The sequence below is a fragment of the Rhinoraja longicauda genome, chromosome 2 (genome assembly GCF_053455715.1).
Source record: "Rhinoraja longicauda isolate Sanriku21f chromosome 2, sRhiLon1.1, whole genome shotgun sequence".
In the NCBI taxonomy this organism is placed as follows: domain Eukaryota; kingdom Metazoa; phylum Chordata; class Chondrichthyes; order Rajiformes; family Arhynchobatidae; genus Rhinoraja; species Rhinoraja longicauda.
Window position 1 is genome coordinate 12696227 of NC_135954.1, and position 6004 is coordinate 12702230.

A 6004-nucleotide genomic window follows, 5' to 3' on the forward strand; every position below is an offset into this window, starting at 1 on the left:
AGGCCATCAGATTCACCAACATGTGTGGAATGAACGAAATAACTGGGGTGAATGATTGAAATTGTAAACAGCCACACTGGAAAATTCCTGGAATAGCACAGGAGCTCATCCTAAACTTTAAAGATAGCAGAGGGGTTTGTAACATTAAATGAAATGCAATCATTGCAATACACCTTCTGTACCTATTATTGTTTAGGTAATTTTATTTTGCACAAAATGCAGCACCATAAATTTTATTTTGAAATCGTAACTCTTCACTGATTTTGCAAACAACAATTTATTTAGGAAAGCTTGGCATTGACTCTTTTAATTATATAAATGATGGAAATAATTATGTGGGCTTAAGTAATTCAATTGAACTGAATCCATGGTCACCTATTGTACAATTGTTCAACTTGGGCAGATTTCCAAACATGATTGCTTTAGACTCTTACAACATAGAAGAGCGCTATTTAGCTCATTGCACCTGCTTAAGTCTACAAAGTGCTTAGTTATTGGTCCCATAATCCATGTCTTCAAATTTTGTTTTCAAATATCAGTTCACCTCTTGATAATATTGATAGTATTATCAATTCAGCATCTAGTATTGTAGGCAATTGACCAAACAATCATCCATAATAAAAAAATTCTTAACCTCACCCTTCATAGTTGTGACAATCTTAAATTTAAGAACTACAATTAAAGCTACAACAATTAATTAATAAATAAATGTTGGAGTTTTATTCTTATCATTTTAAACAACTAAATTAGTTATTTTAATAATCTTCTTAACTGATAAAATGAGATCAAATTGATCAGTTCTCTTCTCATAACTAACATCTATTCATCCCATGTATTGTTTCAATGAACATCTATGACACTCTATCCATAGCCTTGACCTCTTTTCTGATGGACAAAGCCAAAAAATTGACGCAACATGCTAACTGCTGCCAAATCCCGGGTTGTCTTTCTAAATGCCTACTCTTTAAAAGAAAAAAGTAAGACCAAATAATTATTTTAATAAAGCTTCATTGACTATTCCAATCACTTTTAAAGATTTGAATTTCAAAATCTCACCATGCTTCTATTCTCCCTTGAGTTATAAGGTCATTAGGCTTTATTTGTAATTAACCAGAGAACATGCACAGAACATAGAATTATACACAAAAGGACACACATTGCTGGAGTAACTCAGCAGGTCAGGCAGCATCCCTGGAGAACATGGATAGGTGAGGTTTCTGGTTGAGACCTTTCTTCAGCTTGAAGTCATCTATCCATGTTCTCCAGGGATGCTGCCTGACCTGCTGAGTTACTTCAGCACTTTGTGTCCATTTGTGTATTAACCAGCATCTGCAGTTCTTTGTTTCTACATAAAATTATACGGCACAGGAACAGTCCTTTGGCTCACCATGTCTCTGCCGGACAGGATGCCAATTTAAACTGCACATCGGCCTGTACATTATTGATATCCCTCCATTTCCTGTCTGTTAATGTGTCGAAATACCTCAAAAGTTACTCAGTCTGTTTCCATCACTTCCCCTGGCAACAGTTTCCAAGTGCCTATCATTCATTGTGCAAAATAAATTGCCTTGTAAATCTCCTTTAAGGCTTCCCTCTTCTCACCTGAAACCTGTGACCTCTGGAATTTAAAAATTTCACCCTAGGAAAAAGACTCAGACTATCTACCATATCTAAACCTCTCAAATTTTATATTCTTCGATCAGATCTCTTCAGTCTCCGATGTCCCAGAGAAAACAATCCATATTTGTCCAGTACCTCATCTATAGACTAAAACTCTCATTTGGTTGTGTGTTTGTTCCTGCACTACAGTCAAAATGGTACACAATAGTGCGACAATTTTAGGTCCATCTTACCGTCATCTCTTTGGTGCTAATGGAAGAAGTTTCATTGAAATCGGTGTTATATTTTTAAATATATTTTATTCACATTTTAAAGATTAAATCTATGTCCTAGGGAGGATAAGGGGGGTTGAGGGGGATGGAGTGGGGGGGAGGGGAAGTGGAGGGGGAGGGAAGGGGAGGAGGGAGGGGGTGGAAGGAGGGGGGAGGAAGGAGGGGGGAGAATGGGGGAGGAGAGGGTGCTGCACCAATGCAGGAGAGGTTTGGGCCTAATGGGTCCACTTGGTCTAGTACTCTCTAATCCAGGGAACATCCTGGTGAAGCATTCTTGTACTTTCTCCAATGCCTCCACGTCATTCCAATGATGTGGCGACCAGAACTGCACACAAACGTGGCATAAGTTTTATACAGGTGCAACGTGACTTCTCAACTTTTATGCTCAGTGCTCTGACCAATGAAGGCTAGAATACCAAAACTTCTTTACCACCCTATCCACATATGTTGCCAGGGAAGGAGTTTGGATTTGCACATCACTCTCTGAAGGGATCAAAGGGTTCTGCCAGTTCCTATTTATTTTCCTCTTTCTCCTTCGAGCAGCACAATGGGGCAGCTGGTAGGTTTGTTGCCTCACAGTGCCAGAAATGTGGGTTTGATTCCCTCCTCAGATTCTGCCTGGTTGTTGAATTCCTCCAGCACTTTGGTTTTGACTCAAGGTTCCAACATCTGCAGCCGCTGGTGTCTCCAAGAGAGAAAGCAAGTTCTAAGTTGCAGAGAGGTGGGAATGATGGGACGAAAGGAATATCTCTGACAGGATGGGGCCAGGGATGTGTTCTGAAAAAAGGTTGAAGTCATCTGGTTGATAGATTAACGAGGACAGTTAGAGAAAGGGAACATAAACAAAGAAACGTGTAAAATCTGTGAAATGCATGGGAGGTCAGGCCATGCTAGTAGAGAGAAAAAAAGAATCAATATTATAGATGGATAATCTATAGAAGAGCTAGTCAGTTCTAAACCAAACAGAGGAAGCAACAAAAACTTGGGGTTGGTCCTTACATCAGGCCTTGTTATATCAGGACCCCACGGACAACTGGTCATTGTGGGTGTGAGCTGGAGAATTAAAGAGAGAGACTGAGATATGCCCATACAGATTTAATGTTGGTGCTCTGCAAAGCAGTCAGCCAATTTGCAGCTCTAGTGCAGAGTAGACCACATCTTGAACACCGAATGCAGTACATTGGATTGAGAATTACAGAGGGAATGATTCCTTTAAAAAGCTGAAAGGGGAGGGGAGCAGGTGGTCTGATGATAGAATCTCTGTGATGAATAGAATGGTGTCATCCATCACCATTTTCTCAGGATTGGACTATTTGGTTTTGGGGTGTTGGATACTGAAAAACTGCAAATGCTCAGTATGCGTCACCATTTACAAGAAGGGGAGAAAATAGAAAAGTTATTACTTTAAGTCAAAAGCATGTTTGAAACAATAATTATAATCCTATTTTATTCATTATACAAATCCTTGTGTAATTAAGCCTGTTGAAAGCAATAATATATTATCAATTTTGCACATAATGCAATGGACCCAGAGTATAAATTTTGGGCTTCAACTATGAAATTGTCATCAATGAACAAGATAATCAGTAAATCAAAACTCGGTGAAGTTTTTCAACACCGATACACATAATCTGCCTTAGATGTAATATTGGCACCAAATTCAAAGAGAAGTTGTTGAACATTATTGGACAGCAAATCTCATTATAGTTTCATGCAGCTTCTACTCCAGTTCTGCTTGAATTTAATCTATGCCCTCTAGTGGATTACTTGTCCTTCAATATTTTTTTTTAAATGCAACAAAAAGTACAGACGAATTCCATCGAATTGTATGTATAAATTAATACCCATTAACTTAACTTAGCTCATAAAAAGTAGACAATGCTTCCATTACAACTGTGGATTTATTTTCTGATTGATTTTGGCTGGTTGGAATCAACTGCCACATTTATTTTGACATTCTTTGCACTCTATGTCTGAATTCAACAGGCATAACTGAAGTCATGGTTCCTGTACTGATTCTTGGAGTACCTGGATTTCCCATTTTTTCATTAGTCCCTTGGAACATCCAACTCTTTTTATTGCCTTGTTTATTTACTCGTTCTTTGCCAAGATCAACTCTGATTTCTCACAGGTTCAAATGTTGGTAGCCTGTGTGTGGTGTGGCACTTGTTTCATTTATACCTCTCTCAAGCATATCCATATTGGTCTGACTATAAATATTTTTTAGTAGGATTGTTGAATGATTTTGTTAAAAAAATCTAATCCCAATTAATCGATCTCAGACTATAAATATTTTTATTAGAATAGTTTAATGATTTTGTATTAAAAATCTAATTAGATTAGGGACGGCACAATGGTGCAGTGGTAGACTTGCTGCCTTATAGCACCAAAGACCCGGGTTTGATCCTGACTACAGATGCTGTCTGTACAGAGTTTGTATGTTCTCCCCATGTCCTGCGTGGGGTTTTCTCCGAGATCTTCGATTTCCTCCCACACTCCAAAGACGTACAGATTTGTAGGTTAATTGGCTTGGTAGATGTAAAATTGTCCCTAGTGTGTGTAGGATAGTGTTAATGCGCAGGGATCATTGGTCGGTGCGGACTCGGTGGGCTGAAGGCCCTGTTTCCGCACTGTATCTCTGACCTAAACTAAACAAAATTGTCAGATTGATAATAAATTTATCATCATAAACTATGCTGCTAAATAATCATAGAAAATTCATATTTTGAATGGAGGCATGAGAGACAGTGGACTCTTCTTCAGACCATATTTTGAGGAATAGCTGGAAAATGCTAAAGCGATTATTTAAAATCCTTTTTTGTGTGCAAATCCACCCACAGGTTTACCCTTTCCAAACTCTATAACTTGCAGTTTTATAGCCTTTCAGATCTCCGAGTTCCTCAAATTCCAACCTCTTCAATTTCTTCACCTCGCCACTGGTAGATGCATGACCTTTGTCAAGTTGCTTGGCTACATATTGACAATGTTTGCTGCTGATTTACCTTGGCTCGAATAGTTCCTCGATGACAACTGGCAGTAAAACTATCTCTCCAAAGTCGGTCAACAGCAGGGTTCACACACATTTGTTTGGTTGAAAGCTGTGCTACTGAGGGCCAATCTCCCCAACTATCCATTTAGCAACACCTATGAATCCAAAATCCCATTCTGGTAGAATCCTACTCAAAAATGGAGGTTAAAATCCTAAACCAAATAATCAGCAAATTCTAATTTAAGATGATTAATTCTTTATTAAGTTATGAGGGAGATTTAGTCATTTTTAAATTCTTACATGTAATTGTATATAAACGTAGGTATTTCAAACAACTTATTCAAACGTGCTACTAATCATTGCTGTTCATTTGGTCATGACAGAAATTTAGCATGTCCAAGGTTGTGGTTGGTCTGGGAATGTAATTTCTTCTACAGTTAAGTAGCCAGACAGTATTTAAAAGAATAGAAGATGAGATGGGATAAGCCTCATCTGTTCCACTCCAGCAGTTTCCATCCTAATAATTTTGAAAGTCAAGAGGCTGAACAAATCTGTCAAGGACGTGCCGCCAAGAACAAGAAGGGATCCGTTGTGGGGGGGGGGGCAGCCAAGATCAAAGAGGGATTGGGGGGTGGGGGTGGGGAAGGAAGGACTATTTGGAATACTTTTGATACTTTGTCAGCGCCCTTTTTACTTGTACTGTATGCAAGCACAGAATCTCACTGTATCAAGAACACTTGACAATAAAGTATTATTCAGTCAATCAATTCTTGTTGATGTTTATCGCTTACTACTAAATGAACAGTGGGCACACACTATGTTGCAAACTTGACTCCCATGCATCAATTCTGCTAACACTGAGATGAGAAGTGTTTAGCAGCTATGTAGCCGTTCTCCATTTGAAGATTTATTTTTCCAGGCTGCAAGAAGCAAAGCTGCTCCGAATTTATCTCTCAGCAGCCCTACACGACGCCCAAGAAATGTCAGAATTTACTGCACCTGAGCCAACGGCTTCATCAAACGTGGAGAGAATTTGCAGACCATTTAAATGTTATTTTTATGCCTTTTTTGTTAACATTCCTGATTAATGGAGTGAAAGGGGAATGCATTGACATAAATTTAA